At 35.4% G+C, this 19055-nt stretch overlaps 1 protein-coding gene and 1 pseudogene across 4 annotated transcripts in view; one reads left to right on the top strand and one right to left on the bottom strand.

Moving 5' to 3' along the window:
• Positions 1 to 19055, bottom strand: part of IMMP1L (inner mitochondrial membrane peptidase subunit 1) — a 74381-nt gene that overhangs the window by 50081 nt on the left and 5245 nt on the right. For 2 of the 4 annotated variants that reach the window (XM_067749530.1, XM_067749529.1), the window contains exons 2-3: positions 13412 to 13456; positions 5686 to 5797 (exon numbers count right to left, since the gene is read on the bottom strand). The gene's annotated coding sequence lies outside the window, so the exon portion shown is untranslated. The remainder of the gene's footprint in view (positions 1 to 5685; positions 5798 to 13411; positions 13457 to 19055) is intronic. The other 2 variants (XM_067749528.1, XM_067749527.1) reach the window with 1 other exon arrangement.
• Positions 3077 to 3797, top strand: LOC137231113 (lipid transferase CIDEB pseudogene; annotated as a pseudogene).

The raw sequence follows: 19055 nt of genomic DNA, 5'->3' as shown, positions 1-19055 counted from the left end.
TTCTTTCTCTCTCTCATTTGACTAACAAATAAAACAAAACTATTTTTAACTAGTAACATAGTCACATATTCAAAAATTAAAAACAATCTAAAAGATATACAGTAAAAGCCCCATCTACTTTGTTTTCCTTACCCATCCACATACAAGATTTAGATTTTGTATACCTGTCCAGATTTTCTTTATGCAAATATAAGCAATTATGAATATATCTTATGCCTCTCCTCCTTTACACAAAAAGTAGTTTACTATACACTCTGCTTGAACTTTGCTCTTTTCAAATAACAATGTATGCTTGAAAACTTTCCAAATCTTCATATAGAGAACAACCTTTCTATTTTTACAGCTGTAGAGTACTTCACTGTACAGCTATGCCAGAGTTCATTCAACCAGTACCCTACTGATAGATAGTAGGGATGTTTCCAATCTTTTGCTGCTACAAAAGAAGCTACAATGAAAACTTTTATGCATATGTTTTGTTTTGTTTTGTTTTGTTTTGTTTGCGGGTATGCGGGCCTCTCACTGTTGTGGCCTCTCCCGTTGCGGAGCACAGGCTCCAGACGCGCAGGCTCAGCGGCCATGGCTCACGGGCCCAGCCGCTCCGCGGCACGTGGGATCTTCCCGGACTGGGGCACGAACCCGTTTCCCCTGCATCGGCAGGCAGACTCTCAACCACCGCGCCACCAGGGAAGCCCTGCATATGTTATTTTATAAGTACGTAAGTATATCTGTAATAAATTCCCAGAATTGGTTGAGACAAGTGTGTAAATGCATTGGTCTTTCTCTAGAAATTGCTAATTTTTCTTCTGTGGGGGCTGTGTCATTTTGCTTCCACCACATATACATCTCAGATGTATACCAGAAAAAGCTATTCTTCTCTTTGGGCCTCTAAGATATTTTGTTCATTAGGCAATTCTCAAAGATGTTCTCGTTGGAAAAAACTATATGAAGTTCTTTATTTGTCCCCAAATGCATATGTAAAATTGCTGACTTAGTTTTCAAGTTGGAAAAATATCGCTGATGTAGGAAATCATCATATTGATGCCTAATGTGCTGGGATAGCAACTGTCTATCTCTCTTCCCGAGATCTCCTTTCATTTAAAAACAAATATACACCCCCCCATCCCAATTTTTTTCCTTTAAATTCACATTCAGTACTTTATAATTGGGAAAGCAGTCAAATGCATTTCACTTTTAAATGAATGTTTTCCTGAAGCACTTAAATGTTTTCTGGAAACCAAATCTATGTTACTTATATATTTTCCTTTACAAAGCTATCATTTCAAAGGTAGTTTAATCTTTATGACTGACATTTTCAATAGGCAATGTCACCTAATACATTGTTTTTATTTCAAAGTCCATCCTGTCAAATATCTTATCATTAAAAACAACCACTTAAGCTCATTGGACTTCCTATTTAAGGAATCCTTAAGTTAATCCAGTTTCAATATCACTGTTTTATAAGAAAATATGTACATGATAATTTTTATTCCCCAAATAAGGATACCATAGTATTGATACATGCAAATCTAGGCTGCATTTCAATCATCCAGAAATCAGTTGTAAGATAATCTCAGTCTCTTGGAACAAAGCAGTAAGACAAGTTGCTGACCCCAAAGTAAATTTTAAATTTACTTTCTATGCCCTTAATCAGTAGATGGGGCAGACCATACTTAAGCTCTCACCTAACCAATGAATATGTTAGGTAAATGCTGATTTTTACATTAGAGTTAATATAATGCACTGAGAGCAAAAAACAAGAATTACCTAACAAAGGTAAAACAAAACAACAACAAAAAAACCACATCGTAAGCAGCACCCAGGACATAAAAGTTATCAGTCTAAGACAATTTAGGAAAACGGTCCTAGACAGCATAACGGTCTCTGAGGAAATCACATAAATTCTGTGAAATGACTAATGTTCACAATAACAACTCTGACCCATCAAAAAAAACAAAAACAAAAACAACTTACATTATACTCAATTTGTTCTGTTTAAAAAGACAGAAGGGTACATTTTATATTTCAAAAACATTTTATAAAAAAATATTCATATGAAATAAACTTTGGCACACAAAAGGATAAGATTCAATTATTCACAAAATTAACAGATGAGGAAATAGTACACCACTTGTTAATAACAGGCCAATGAATGAGGAATTACTCTAAGTAAGATTCTCAAAGTTAGAATATACCACAGTTGCCTTTCAGAAGATGAATTGTAATAAAGTGCAGTAACATTTTGGGGGCCTTTAAACATACAATTCTCTGTGCAAGGCCACTTCTTGGTTAAGAGTCAAAAGAATACCTGATAATTTCTGAAAGCTAGTCATGCAAATTCTCCACTTCAATGGCTGGACACACTCAAGAATATATCCTGATTTCACTTTTCACTTTGTTTTCTTTAAATTGTGACTGCCACTAAGTAGACAGTTTGGTCTGGTTTCTGGCTCCAACCTTGTGCAATTCACTCAATCTCTTTAGCTCTCCTTATTTTCTTCATCAGTAAAGTGAAGAAGTTATAGAAAACATGATATAATAGTAAATGGAATCAAAGTGCTAATAAAGTAAAACAAAGAGTTACTACATTAGGTCCTATATCTGTATATCTACTACACATATACTATTTTTAAACTGTCACAAGTTACATGGCACTCTACCATATATTTAAGGCCTACAGTAAAGAAATTATGATCACTTCAGAATCTTTTCCAACACTTAATATGTGTCACTCTCAGGATACAACAACTTCCTCATGTACTCATTTAAATTAATTTAAAATACCACTATAATCAATTATCTTTAACCTGAAAATATATGACATTTTCCCACTTGACACATAAAAATCAACATATGATATGTAAAAGAACGTTCATGGAAATGTTAATTATAATAGCCAAACACCAGAAAGAACCCAAACACCCACCAAAAACAGAATGGATGAATTCTGTCATATTCATTCCAAAGGAATAACACATGATAATGAAAATGAATAAAATAAAACTACATGCAACTATGTAGATGACCTTCAAAACATAATGCTGGGTAAAGGAAGAAAGAATGCATATGATTCCAGACAATGGGGCTCACCAGTAGGCCCATCTGCGTCCCATGCTACCCCACAGGAGCACCCCACAGCTGCAGCAGTGTCACACTGCAGCAATCTAGCACCAACCCAAAGGGAAGTACAAAGGTCGTCACAGTCTCCAAGCTCAGTCAGGATCCAATATGAGCTCCAAGACTGGCTGTAGGGTCTGGACCCCAGCTCCACCACTCTAGCCACCTTTCTGTGTCTGTGATCACAGCTGCCACCTGCCAGGAACTACCAGACAAAGCACTGGAGACCCTGTGGTTAACACTGGTGATAGACAAGGATGGGACCTCTGTGGACTGCAAGGACTTCTTCCAATTGTTGGAAGAGGATACATGCCTGATGATGCTGGAGTTCAAGCAGAGTTGGAGCCCCAGCAGGAGTAGGTGCTATCATATGGCCTAGGCTGGGAGAAGCCCAAGCACAGCAAGGACATCGCCCTCATTACCTTGAACATATACAAGCAAAACCCTTGAGACCTCTTTGGCCTGAACATCAAAGCCACACTCTACAGGATCTACTCCATGAGTTGTGACTTTCAAGTACTTGGCCCAAAGAAAGTACTCAGGGAGCTCATCCAGTTGAACCTCCATGATGCTGCTGCAAGGCCTGAGCCACGTTGCTGGGAATTTCCTCTACCATTTGCAATGCAGTGGAGGAGGCTGAGCAGTGACAGTGGCAGCAGCAGGGTCCCCTCCATCCCTACTGAGAAGGGGTTCTGAGCTTCTGCCCCAGACTCGTTCCAAGAGATACCCTGTGAGGACTGTGACAGCATCAGGTTTGGAGACCTGGAGGCAGTGCAGACTAGATAACTCACCTGACTTCCCCCATTATTCTCTGACAGCACTGTGATAGGTTCCATCAGCATAATGCTTTCCATGCCTAGCCTATACACTTTCCTCAAGAATGCTGTCCTTTCCTAGCGATCTTTCCAGCCTCTCACTTACCCTGAAAGGCTACAAACTTGTCCCCAGGCATCTTGATCCCATTCTGATTGCAGCTACATCTAAATTCCTTACAACTCCTCCTGTCCCTAAGCTCTTTAGTACAGTGAAGTCAGCCCTCTGACTTTACCTTAAGCTCTCTATTTCTTCATACCCTTCCCCTTAAAAATAACAAAAACATTTCCAACAAAGATACAAAAAAGTTTATCCAAAAAAAGAATACATATGAGTCCATAAAGATTAAAAAGAGGCAAAATGTGAACACACTGCTGAGGAATACACATAAAAGTGATAAAATTATATAGAGAATTATCTAGTTATCACAAAAATCAGGACATTGGTTACCTCTAAGGAAAAGGAAGATTATACTAAGAGCTTCTGGTATGTCAGTAATGATCTATGGTTACTGAATGTCTGCTTTATACTTATTCATTTTATGTTTCTATATAGTGTTATATTTCATAATAAAAATATTTAAAATGATATACTTTCTGAAAAAATATATTCTGAAAGAGAAGGAAGAAAGGGCTCCTCTTTTTTGCTAACAATTTTATTTTCTTGGTCTACATTTCTAATTTTTATTGCAATATTTTAATAATAAAGAAATAAGTTACTATGCCTAATTCTCCAGAATCTTTATAAAGAACAGATTTTACAGGTTTTTCAAATGGCCACAAAAAAAGTACCAGGTCATTAAAGAGTATAAGATCAGTTATTTTGTTAAATTTTTGCTTAGCTCAATGTTGTGCCTGTTGCTTTTTCTTCTTTTCAATAAAATGTATGCTTACTTTCAAAATAAATCTATATTACACCCAGATATTAATTTTATGCAGGCTGCACTCCAAAAAATATATAATAATTTAGCTCAAAAGTAGGAAGAAAAACTTTTAACTCTCACACATTTTAAAACAATTTTAGGAACACCTGTGTTTGCATTCAGTATGAGGGTTCATAATAGGATGGACACAAATATGACACTTGAGATCCAATCCAATGTCACTCTGTGTAAGAATGGTTCACTGTGTGCACTAGAAAACATAACCACTAGATTACAGGATGGATATACAAAACAAGTTACACTTAAAGTCCACTGTATAAAATGTAATGTAGGGTAACTCACTCAAAATAGATCCAACAGTGTCTAATTTAAATTATACTAAAGATGTTTTAAATAGTTCCTTTGGAAAAACACAAAGGGAATTTAAATGATTACAAACGAGATAATAATAATAATCAGACAGATTACAAACATATACACACACATATAATTTAGGAAATCCTAAAAGTTACATCACCTACAAGCACCCTTCAATGTATGTTTGTTACAACTTTTAGATGCCACTAAACAGGAAGCAGACAATAAAACTTAGAAACAAGACTATCAGCACTTTCATCAGGCTTCAGATATCAACATAATGGGTATCACCCATTATGAAAACAGAGCTGCTTTGGTTGTATACTGTTGTTTTTTTGTGAATGCAGGCAAGGATTCCCCTCTATAGTGGGTCCAGCTAACCAGTTATTTGCCCATCTATTAAGTGCCAACTTTAAAAAATTATACTATGTCCAGCAGGGAGCAGCATTACAACATTCGTAAGACTTAACCACAACATGAAACCGACAGAAGAAAAAGAAGGAAAAAAACCCACTTACCATAGGTCTTTTCAATGATACATTCAATTTTTAGGGCAATTGCAGGGCTTCCAGAAAAAACATCTAAAGCATGTCTCAAAGCATATATAGGTGATCCATGGTTTCAGGATTCCTAAAGCAGGAAATCAAAATTATATTAAGTAAAGGCTTCTTTCAGCCATATTTAGTTGAAGTAGTATATAATATGACCAAGTGTCTCTCAGCTGTTAAGGTGCATCTTCCTTATTGGATCAATAGGATTCTGAATTCAGATATTCAATGACACTTCGGATAAAATGATTTTAAAAAGCAGAATATTAAAGTCCTTTGTTTACCAGAGAATTTAAGTAGAAGAAAGTAAATGGGTGACATAATACATAAATCAACCTAGAGAAAACTGTGGTCAAGGACTTAAAGGAGTTGATAAGCCAACCATATACAGTTATGATATATCAAATCCTTCTAAACAATTTGCAGGTAATAGAGAGGATATAACATTCATTTCTACAGGTCAGCATGAATGAATATCTAGGGTTAGTTTTAGTTTTAAGAATACAAAGGCAGCAGAGAAGTAGTTTGTAATGCTGATATGTTAAGCCTGATTAGTGTGATATTTACTGAATATGAGGAATGCACCTGATATTGTAGAAAAACTGTGACCAGTCATAATACGTCAAAGGCAAAACATATTATGTTTGATATTCTCCTGGATGTCAAAACCTGCCTCATATTCAACAATAATAACTCATGTCAGTTCTTATGACTGAGGAAATGATGTATCACCACTGTTACGTGAAACATTCAACAGTTTGCTTTATATGTGTTTACATGCAAAGTTTCATCGTTTACACCAAAAACCAAATTTTTGCCATTAAAAGAAGATAACATATGAATATTTACCTTGAAATGTATATAATATAAATAACATATATAATAAAAGTTTGTGTAATATATAATATCACATGTCAATATAACATAAATAATATATTTACTTGCAATTTAATGAATAATACATAAAATGGTTCCTACTATTTTCTACAGGGAAAATGGCATGAGAAGCTTGACTTAAGTGTATGATATCAAGACTACAGTTACTCTCTAATAATCATCATTAATTTGACTTAATTTGAAAGAAACTCTGATATATTCATCTTTTACCCTTTAATGCTAAGCTAGTCATAGCATTATTTCTTATTTTTTGCTCTCCTTAAAGTCTTCCCCATCCTATTTCTTGCCTTTGCTTTTGTACATTTCACTTTTCTGATACTTCCTCATTTTTGCCAATCTACCTTCCCTCTCCTTTATAATGCATTTCTGTTTCAACCCCAATTTTTGTTTTATTTAATCTCACTCTTTATGACCCTAACATCTTTCTTCCCTTTTCTCTTAGGACCCTTAAAAGTGAGGGTTGATTTTTTCTTTTTTGTTTTTTCTGTAACAATAATTGTGCTTAAATATACTCTTTCATCCACTTACAGGCACTGTGCTTGATCGTAATAATCCCACCTGTTTAAAACACTCAACTAAATATACTTAAATTATATTGCTGCTACTCATAAAAATATTTTTTCCTCTGAGTTACTGAAATATTTGAAGAACTCACTAAACATTTTGGAGCCAGTCTTTTTTTTTTTTTAAAGATTTATTTATTATTTATTTATTTTTGGCTGCGTTGGGTCTTTAGTTGCGGCACGCAGGATCTTCGTTGAGGCATGCAGGATCTTTCATTGAGGCGCATGGGCTTCTCTCTAGTTGTGGTGTGTGGGTTTTCTCTCTCTAGTTGTGGCATGTGGGTTTTCTCTCTCTGGTTGTGGTGCGTGGGCTCCAGAGCATGTGGGCTCTGTAGTTTGTGGCACACAGGCTCTCTAGTTGAGGCACGTGAGTTCAGTAGTTGTGGTGTGTGGGCTTAGTTGCCTGGCTGCATGTGAGATCTTAGTTCCCTGACCAGAGATCGAACCCACATCCCCTGCATTGTAAAGGCGAATTCTTTACCACTGGACCACCAGGGAAGTCCCTGGAGTCAGTCTTAAAACACCCCAAATCTCAAGAAAATCTAATCACACACTCCTTCCATTCAATTTGAGAGGTGATTTAGGATCTCACTATATGTTGTGAATAAATACTGAGTAACAAACTTTAAGTTAACAGAACTTTGCTTTATTCATGTGTGTGTATGCCCATGTGTACAATATCCTCATCAAAAAGCAAAGACGCATTAAAGAACCCCATACTTCTAATATATATTATAAAGTCTAAAAAGAAAAGTGATTTCCCTATTTGGCACTTTCTAATATGAATATTAACATTAACAGTATTAGCGTATGGTGAAATAATCTCACAACAAAATATTATGCAAAACTTTGAGTTTTAAAAATTATAAATAATTATATAACATTTATAATATAATTACCTAAAAAGAGACTATAGTGGGTTGAGTAGTGTTCTCCCTTTCCCCCAAACTCATGTCCACTTGGAACCTCAGAATGTGACCTTATTGTAATACTGGATCTTTGCAGATATAATCAAGGTAAGGATCAATATGAGATCATATTAGATTAGGGTGGGCCCTAAATACAATGAGAATGTCCTCAAAGGAGACCGAAAAGGACACACAGAGACACAGAGAAAAAGACAATGTGAAAATGAAGGCAGACATTGAAGTTATGCTGCCACAGCCAAAGAAAGACAGGAGCCACCAGAAGCTGCAGGAGGCAGGGAAGGATCCTCCTCTAGAGCTGTTGGAACAAACATACTTCTGTTGACACCATAATTTTGGATTTCTGGCCCTGGAAACTGTAACGAAGTAAACTTCTGTTGCTTTAAGCCACCAAGTTTGTGGTAATTCGTTATGGAATTCCCAGGAAATTAAAAAGATTTTGGTACCAGGAAGTGGGGTGTTGCTGTAACAGATAACAAAAAAATTAAGAAAAATAATAATGACTGAAGAGACTATTGGTAGATTGCCTTGAAGAGCCATCTGATATTGGATTGACCAAAAAGTTCATTCAGGCTTTTCCATAAAATGGTACATAAAAACCCGGACAAACTTTTTGGCCAACCCAATAGAAATAAGAGACGTTAAGGAGATTCTGGTGAATGCTCAGAAGGAAGTGAACAGGATGGCTGAGAACACTTGTATCATCTTAGAGAATACACTTATTTGTCAGGAACAGAATGTTACAGAAATATGAACATTAACTGGACTTCTGGTGAAGTCTCAAGAAGGGAATGAGAGATGTTATTGAACACTAGAGGGAAGGCAGTCTTTGTTACAATGTAGCAAAACTGACATGTGTTCTAATGTTGGGTGAAAAGTAGAACTTGTAAGTGATGAGCCTGAATATTTAGTTGACATTTCCAAGCAAAATGTTGAAGGCATTTACTGGTTTCTCCTTGCTAATTATGGTAAAATGTGAGAGAAAGGAGATAAATTGAGGAATGAAAAAGGATAAAAGGAGATAAACTGAGGAAGTTAAGCAAAAAGAAATCAGTACTTGATGATTTGGAAAATTCTCAGCATATCTAGATTGCAAAAGATGCTAACATCACAAATCATTAGGAAAATGCAAATCAAAACCACAATGAGATACCACTTCAAACTCATTAGAACAGCTATTATCCAATAAAGAAAGAAAGAACAAAAGTTGCTGAGGATTTGGAGAAAATGGAACCTCTCTGTACTGCTGGTGGGAATGCAAAATGGTTAAGCCACTGTGGAAAACACTTTGGTAGATCCTTACAAAGTTAAACATATGCTGCAGCAATTCTACTCTTGGTTATACCTAAAGGAATTCTAACAGATACTTGTACTCTGATGTTCATTACACCAGTATACACAATAGGCAAAAGATGGAAACAGAACAAGTGTCTATCAACAGATGTATGGATAAACAAAATGTGCTATATACGTACAATGGAATACTATTCAGCCATAAAAAGGAATGAAGTTCTGACACATGATACAAGATGGATGAACTTTGCAAAACACTATACTAAGTGAAAAACACTATGCAAATGCTAACAAAGAACAAATATTATACAATTTCACTTATGTGAGGTACCTAGATAGGCAAATTCATAGAGACAGGAAGTAGAATAGAGGTACCAGAGGCTGCGGTGATGGAGTGGGAAGGTTATTGCTCAATGGGTAAAGCATTTCCCTTTGGGATGATGAAAAAGCTCTGGAAAAATATAGTGGCAATGTTTACACATCATAAATATACCTAATGCCATTGAATTGTACACTTAAAAATGATTACAATAATAAATCTTACGTATATTTTTATCACAAAAAGATTTTTCCTATGGAAAAAGGACCCAAGACCTTGAGCCAGATGCAAAGGCTGACATAACTACTTCAACTAGAGAATCAAGACTGAGCTACTGATAAGCTCTAAAATGAACATATTCCAATGCTCAATGAGAGAAAATGATCATCATATATGATAGTAATTCATTAATTCCATGTGAGTTCATTTAGGAAAAGTTAATAGAAAAAGGAAACATGAGCTGCTTTTTAAATTTTTTTAAAATAAACTTAGAATACCAAACAGACTACAAAATTAATTTCAAATCTTTCACTCTGGAGAATGGTAAAATTATAGTACAAAATGGTCTTTAATTTTTTTTTTAACTTTGCATTTTGGGGAATGAAAAAATATAAAAGGTAAAAACATGGCCTTAAAATTCTAAAGATTTTTAAAAGCAAATATATTTAAATGATTAAAAATCTTGTTTCAGTGCTGGACAACTCTGATAAAAAGTTCTTTAATATGAGTTGAAACTGAAATTTCTATGCTTTGGAGAAACAAAGGGGTCTAATTTCTCTTTCACAAGATTAAGACAGGTCTTCTGAAACTCAAAATCATTCACCTCTGTGTTAAGTATGTCTCACTTACTACTTGTTGTTTCATATCACAATCTCGAACCATCCTGGTTACTATGAATTTACTCATTTTATCAAGACAAATACGCCTCATTCCTTACTCAAATATCCATAAACTGGCTAAATAAAAGGCTACCTTTAGGATACTAATGCTGAGTTTGGGTCCAGGTACAAATTGTAAATAAGCTTGAATTTTGTCATCAGACAGCTCATCACGGTTGTGAATCCTAGCTCTATCATTTACCAGCTATGTGAGAATGATGGTTAATTCTATGTATCAACTTGACTGGGCCATGCAGTGTCAAGATATTTGATCAAACATTATTCTGGGTGTTACTGTGAGGGTGTATTTGGATGAGATTAACATTTGGATCCTCAGATTAAGTAAAGCAGATTGCCCTCCCTAATGTGCGTGGACCTCATCCAATCCATTGAAGGCCTGGGTAGAATGAAAGGTTGACCCTTAGGTCACTAAAAGGGAGTGAAAAGCATCAACATACTAGAGATTATGAAAACTTTCTAAAAGGTAGAAATAACAGTGATAGGTAGAACAGGGCAGAGAGAGCAACAGCCTAGCACAGGGTTTGGCAAACCATGGTTCACAGGGCAAACCTTCCAGGTTACCATCTGCTTTTGTATACCTTGCAAATTAAGACTGGTCTTTATACTTTTAAATGGCTCAAAGAAAAGAAAAGAAGAATATTTTGTGACATGTAAAAATTATATGAAATTCAAATTTCAGTGTTCATAAATAAAGCATTATCAAAACCCAGCTGTGCTCATTTTTTAATACACTGTCTACAACTACATTCCAATGGTAGCGTTGAAAAGTTATGAAAGAGGACATGTGGCCTGAAAAACCTAAAATACTTACTATTTAGTCTCCAAAAAAGTATGCTGACCCTTGTCCAACTACACACACAGGAGAATGTTTCAGGGAAGATGTAAATTTTCTTCCTGTAGAAAGGGGTTGTGGGCTGAACCAACAGTTATGGAGGATAAAAAAAGGTTTAACCTGCCTGAGAGGATTCTGGGCTCCAAAGTATAGTGGTTGAAACCTAGGATAGGATCCTCCTTATCAGGCTATTAGAGACGGACCTGGGCTGTCTGCTTGCTCTCTGCTTATCCACTCTGAGCAAAACACACCAATAAATTAGTCCTACCTATACCCAAAGCAATCTATAGATTTAATGCAATCCCTATCAAAACACCCATGATATTTTTTACAAAACTGGGACAAATAATCGTAAAATTTATATGGACACACAAAAGACCCCAAATACCCAAAACAACCTTAACAAGAACAAAGATGAAGGTATCACACTCCCTGACTTCAGACTACTACAAAACTACGGTAATCAAAACAGTATGGTACTGGCACAAAAACAGAAATATAGATAAATGGAACATAACAGAGAGCCCAGAAACAAACCCACGCATTTATGGGCAATTAATCTATGACAAAGGAGGCAAGAATACAAAAAGGAGAAAAAACAGTCTCTACAATAAGTGATGCTGGTAAAACAGGACAGCTACATGTAAAAGAATGAAATAATATTTTCTCATACCATAAACAAAAATAAACTCAAAATAGATTAAAGACCTAAATCTAAGACCAGAAACCATAAAACTCTTAGAAGAAAACATGCAGAACACTCTTTGACATAAATTGTAGCAATATTTTTTGGATCTGTCTCCTAAAGCAAAGGAAACAAAAGCAAAAATAAACAAATTGGACCTAATTAAAGTTAAAAGCTTCTACAGAGCAAAGGAAACCACTGACAAAACAAAAAGAGAACCTACTAAATTGGAGAAAATATTTGCAAATGATATGACTGATGAGGGGTTAATATCCAAACTATATAAACAGCTCATACAACTCAATATCAAAAACAAACAAGCAAACACAAACAAAAACACCCAAACAACCCAATTTAAAACTGGGCAGAAGACCTGAATAGACATTTTTCAAAAGAAGACATACAGATGGCCAACAGGCACATGAAAAGATGTACATCGGTAATCATCAGAAAAATGTCACTCAAAACTCCGATGAGATATTACCTCACGACTGTCAGAATGGCTATCATCAAAAAGACCACAACTAACAAATGTTGGTGAGGAGTCTGAGAATCGGGAACCCTCATATGCTGGTAGTGAGAATGTAAATTGGTAGAGCCACTATGGAAAACAGCATGGAGAGTCCTCAAAAAAATTAAAAATAGAACTACATGATCCAACAATTCCACTTCTGGATATATATCCAAAGAAAACAAAAACACACAATTTGAAAAGATATATGCACCCCAGTGTTCACAGCAGCATTATTTACAATAGCTAAGATATGAAAGCAATCTAAGTGTCCATCAACAGATGAATGGATAAAGAAGATGTGGTATACATATACAATGGAATATTAGTCATAAAAAAAAGAAATTCTGCCATTTGCAACAACATGGATGGACCTGGAGTATATTTTGCTTAATGAAATAAGTCAGACAGAGAAAGACAAATACTGTGTGTTATCAATTATATGTGAAATCTAAAAAATAAAATGAATGAATATGACAAAACAGAAACAGACTCATAGATATAGAGAATAAACAAGTGATTATCAGTGGGGAGAGGGGTGGGCGGAGGGGCAAAATAGGGGTAGGGGATTAAGAGATACAAACTACTATGTACAAAGTAGAGAAGCTACAAGGATATATTGCACAGAACAGGCAATATAGCCAATATTTTATAATAACTTTAAATAGAGTACAAACTATAAAAATACTGAATCACTATATTATACACCTGAAATTAATATAATATTGTAAATCGACATACTTTAATAAAAAAATACTAAGTCCTACCTACCCATAAGGAATTCCCATCAGTATTCTTTCCATTTAGGGTAATTTGCTAGAGAAAGAAAAGAAGAGAAAACCCACTCCAGTTATCTATATTATTCAACTGGTCATATATCAACACGAATGAACAACCAAGGATCACCAACATTTAAGGAAACCACAAGAATGAAAAAGAAGGCCCATGATGAAAAACAGAACAAGCAACTCTGGAGAAATCAGAAGTAATTCAGGGAGGAAAATAATTCTATTTAACATCTTCAGAGATATTAGTTAAGATATTGTATCTATGCGACAACAGGCATATGAAAAAGAGTAGAATTAAAACAACAAAGAGTAGAGTTTAAAGAAATTTAAAATAGAATGCCTGTCCACCACCAACTCCCCCCACATATACAAAAAAATAGAAAAGTTGAAACAAAAGTTGAAGAAATACAGAATAACAACCCAAGGAGGGTAATAATCTCTCTAAAATGTTACAGGAAAAGACCCCCAGGGAATACAGAGCAGGAAAAAGAAAAATAAATAGATACATCTTTCATGTAGAGCAGAGGTTGTCAAACTAGGGCCCATAAGCCAAATCCTGCCCACTCCATTTTAGCAAATAAGGTTTTACTGGAACACAGCCATGCTCATTCGTTTACATGTTGTCTATGGCTGCTTTTTTGCTACAACAACAGAGCTAAGTAGTTGCAACAGGGACCATATGGTCTGCAAAGCCTAAAATATTTTCTATTTGGTCTTTCATAGAAAAATTTTGCTAAATACTGATCTAGAGCTATGCTGTCCAATATAGCAGCAACTAGCCAAAAGTAGTGTTTAAATTTAAATTATTAAAACAAAATTAAAAATTCAGTTCCTCAATCATATCAGCCACATTGTAAGTACCCAATAGCCATATGTGTTTAATGGCTATTGTACTGGTCAGTGTAGATATAGAATATTTCCATCAACACAGGAAGTACTACTGGACAGGGCTTACCTGGAAATTATAATAGGCCACTACAGCTATATATTATTTATTTATTTATTTATTTGCTGTATGCGGGCCTCTCACTGTTGTGGCCTCTCCCGTTGCGGAGCACAGGCTCCGGACACGCAGGCTCTGCGGGCCATGGCTCACGGGCCCAGCCGCTCCGTGGCATGTGGGATCTTCCCAGACCAGGGCACGAACCCGTGTCCCCTGCATCAGCAGGTGGACTCTCAACCACTGCGCCACCAGGGAAGCCCTACAGCTATATTTTAATTATTGCCTTTAAAAGTGCTACAATGAAAAACAAAAATACCTAAGAGAAGCAGGAAGAAAGATTAAATTCAGAAAAAGACAAAAATTAGTAACATTAGAAAAGGAAATAATTAATGCCTAAATCTAAGGCATCATTCTATAAAAATAGCATTAAAATAGATTTTTTTTTAATCCTGCCAAATTACTGAGAGAAAAATCCAAAGATATAGTATTACAAATGAGAAACTAAATATCATAATGGATATGGACGAGATTATGAAACAATTCAATGTAGAGAATGCAATTAATTAATGCTACCAAATTTGAAAATAATTTAAAAAGTGTTTCCTAAGAAAATATAATTCAAAGAAAGGTAGAACAAGAGCTGTGAACAAAAAAGTTGTGTAATTTAGTTCTGAGTTTACGATGAAAATGTTTGCTAGGATTTTTAACTTTCTTCTTATCCTACAAGAAACTTAATATTCTTAAACTAGGAAAAAACAGTCAAAATATTTCCCTCTGCTAACACTACTTATTGGGCCAAGAAATGTGTATTTCTTCAGAGGGGATCAGCACTAGTCTAAATGATCTTTCATGCAAAATCAGTAGATGTGATGTAAAAAGCTTCACATGGAATGGTTTTAAATATCTGGCCTTTCCCTGGGCTCCCATAATTATTCATACTGAGGAGGAATTGATACCTCATCAGAAATGTCCAGGATAATTAGAATAATGCATGGGCTTAGATTAGCACTGCAGCTTTATGCCTATGAGACTCCTCTAGTTGACACAGGAAAGGGGCACCAGGCATTAGTCAGCAGTTGTTAAATTCCTTACTTGGGCTCCATGAAAAGAAGAAGAACAGTCCCCGATTGTGAGATATACCTGTGCTGGGCCATTCTACCTCTGGAATTTCTTTTTCCTTTAACACTAAAAATGTTTAGTGTTTTAGTGTTTACCACTAAAAATGTCTTGTTCACCTTTATAGATACATTTACTTGAAAAATCTCCTTGAACCAAAACATGTTTATCTTTTGACACATCTACCCTATTACACTGAATATTCCCAGATGAGTATAAAGTGGATTTTTAAATTTTAACTTAAAACCCCAGTTTTCTGCTTATACTTAAGGATCCACTACAATTGGGATGAATGTAAATTCTCATGTGCCCTGGACAGTCCCAGAGTACACCTGCTTTCCTGGCACCCAATATAATTCATGTATTTCAGCACTCTCAAAAGTGTTCTAAAAATTATTGAGGAAATCTAAACAAAAAGTAAAAAATGTTTTAAAATAAATGATGATGAGAACATAAAACGTTAAAAGTTGTAGGATACAGCTAGAACAGTGCTTAGGGAAAATCACCCTTAACTATAAATAGTATACTAGGAAAGAAGAAAGGTGGAAAATCAATGAATTAAGCTTTTATCACAAGGGAGAAAAACCAAAATTTCAGCAATCAAAACCAAAGAATGTAGGAGGAAGGAAATAATAAGAGCAGTAATCAATAAAATAGAAAGAAAAACATTTTACAACAATAGGGAAAAAATTTAAAAGCCAAAAGTTGGGTTTTAAAACAAGAAAGATTAATAAAAATGAAAAATCCCTAGCAAACCTAAAAAAGAAAAAAAGAAGAAACACAAGTAACCGATATCAGCAATAAAGAAATCATTTACAGTCACTAAAAAATAAGCTCATAACAGACAAACCCTCCATTAGGTAACAACCACAAACTCAGGACAAAATACAAGAACAATTATGTGAAGGCTCTACAGATTGAACAGAACAAGATTTTGTTGGTGAGTTAAACTTGTAAGAAGGGATTTCCAAAGGTTGAGCATCTTACTTTTACTGATTTAGCTTGAGTGCAGTGCAGTACAGGTGGTTAAAATTCTGAGAGAAAAGAAGTCATCCTTCTGGAGAACCTGAAGAATCACACACTAACCGATGAAATGATAAGTCCAGAAAAATCTACCTAATATGTGTGACTCTATTTATTGTAAAAGTAATGTTCAATATGGCAGGGAAAGAACTGTCTTTTCAATAAATGGTGCTAGGTCAATAGGATATCTATGTAGGAAAAACAAATACACCTTCAGTCCTGCCTCACACCAAAGACAAAAAAAAAGAATTCCACCAGCATGCAGACTCAAATGTTTAAAAGTAAACAGCAGGGCTTTTAGATGAAAATATTGAGATTATCTTTGAACTCTTGGGAGTAGGCAAACCTAACCATAAAGTGCTAGACATAAGGAGAAAAACTAATCCTTCAGAATACATTCTGACTGAAATCAAAACACGATGAACCGGTTTGCAAGGCAGAAATAGAGACACAGATGTAGAGAACAAACATATGGATACTAAGGGGGGGAAAGCTGGGGTGGGGGGCTGGTGGTGGTGGGATGAATTGGGAGATTGGGATTGACATATATACACTAATATGTATAAGACAGATAACTAATAAGAACCTGCTGTATAAAAAATTAAATTTTATTAAATTGAAAGAAAAGAATATGAAAAGGACAGCCACAGACTGAGAGAATATATTTATAATACATTTATTTGAAACTGAACTCTTATCCAAAATATAAACAGAATTCCTACAAATCCAGATTGAAAGACAAACAATGCAATTTTTAAAAATTGGCGAAGACACAAAAAGACTCTTCACAGAAGAGGTTATCCAAATGGCCAATAAACATAAGAACAGGTGCTCAACTACATCAGTTCAAATCTAAATGAAAATGTCATACCATAAGCCTCTAAAAATAGCTAAAATGAAAAAAAGACAATACTAAGTGTTGGTAAGGATGAGAAGCAACCAAAATTCTCAAACATTCCTGGTAAGAGTGTAAATTGGTACAACCATGTTAGAAAAATGTTTGGCCACAAATAGTAAACTAGCCAAACCCCTTTCAACAGTAAAAAGGATAATGATTTGTGACAGTTACACAATACTATATAGCAACACTATACAGTAACAAATACTCCACAACTGTACACATTAATAACAGACATTTCACAAATATAATGGTGAGCAAAAGAAATCCAACACAAGAATAAATGGTGTATGGCCTCATTTATATAAAATACAAAGACAGCTAAAACAATCTGTGATGTTGGAACTCAGGACTGGGATTTCCCTTTATGAGTATACTGACAGGAAGCAAAAAGGGATTGCATGAGGTCCAAGAACTCCCTCTGTGCAGGCATGACCCTGGCATTCACTCATTCAATTATGCTGCCAGAATACTATCAGGCCCCATGATAAGCCTCACCATTTCTGTTATATGCTTTACATGCACAGACACAATAGTAATATGAGCTCTAGGTCTCAGAAAACTTGAAAGGCCAACCAAAGGGGTACGCACTTCTGTCATGGGGCGCTAGTTGCTTATCATGACCATTATGTTTTCTGGTGTAACTTTAATAGGTCACTGCAGTCTTTCAATTGTACCTGCAGACTTCTCAGAATACCCTTGCGGAAATGGTCCCACTATTTGGCCACAAGGGTGATATACACGCTGCTTATGAAACTCTCAGACTGAGATTTTATATAGCTGATTTCTTTGTACTTTGGACACTTTTTTTTTTAGGGACTTAATCATAGAGCAGTTTTAGGGTTACAAAAATTAGGAGGAAGGTACAGAAATTTTGTATACACTTCTGACACCACACATGTATAGCTTCCCCCATTATCAACATCATTCACCAGAATGGTGCATTTTTTACCAAGGAGGAACCTACACTGACCCATGATAATCACACAAAGTCCATAGTTTACCACAGAGTTCTTTTTTGATGCTGTACATTCCGTGGGCTTGCACAGAAGTATAATGACATATATCCATCATTATAATACACAGAATATTTTCACTGCCCTAAAAATCCTGTGCTTTGCCTATTCATCTCTCCCTGCAACCATCTCTGCCAATCACTGATCTTTTTATTGTCTCCATAGTTCTGCATTTTCCAGAATGTCACATAGTTGGAATCAGTATGTAGCTTTTTCAAATTGGCCTCTTTCACTTAGTAATTTGCATTTGAGGTTTCCCCATGTCTTTTAATGGCTTAAGAGCTTGTTTTTAGCACTGAATAATATTCCATTGTCTGGATATACCATACTTTATTTATCCATTCACCTACTGTAAGACATATTAGTTTCTTCCAAGTTTGGGCAATTATAAATAAAGCCTCTATAAACATCCATGTAGAGGTTTTTATATGGATATGCTTTCAACTCCATGGGGTGAATGCCAAGGGGGCACAATTGCTGGATCATATGGTAAGAGTATGCTTAGTTTTGTAGGAAACCTCCAAACAGTCTCTCAAAATGGCAAAAGCATTTCGCATTCCCACCAGCGCTGTATGAGAGTTCCTGTTGCTCCACATCCTCACAAGCATTTGGTGATATTAGTGTTCAGGAT

This window comes from Pseudorca crassidens, chromosome 9, assembly GCF_039906515.1.
Source record: "Pseudorca crassidens isolate mPseCra1 chromosome 9, mPseCra1.hap1, whole genome shotgun sequence".
NCBI classification, from domain to species: Eukaryota; Metazoa; Chordata; class Mammalia; order Artiodactyla; family Delphinidae; genus Pseudorca; species Pseudorca crassidens.
The sequence above is the reverse complement of the archived record's forward strand: the minus strand, read 5'-3'. Positions and strand labels throughout refer to the sequence as shown.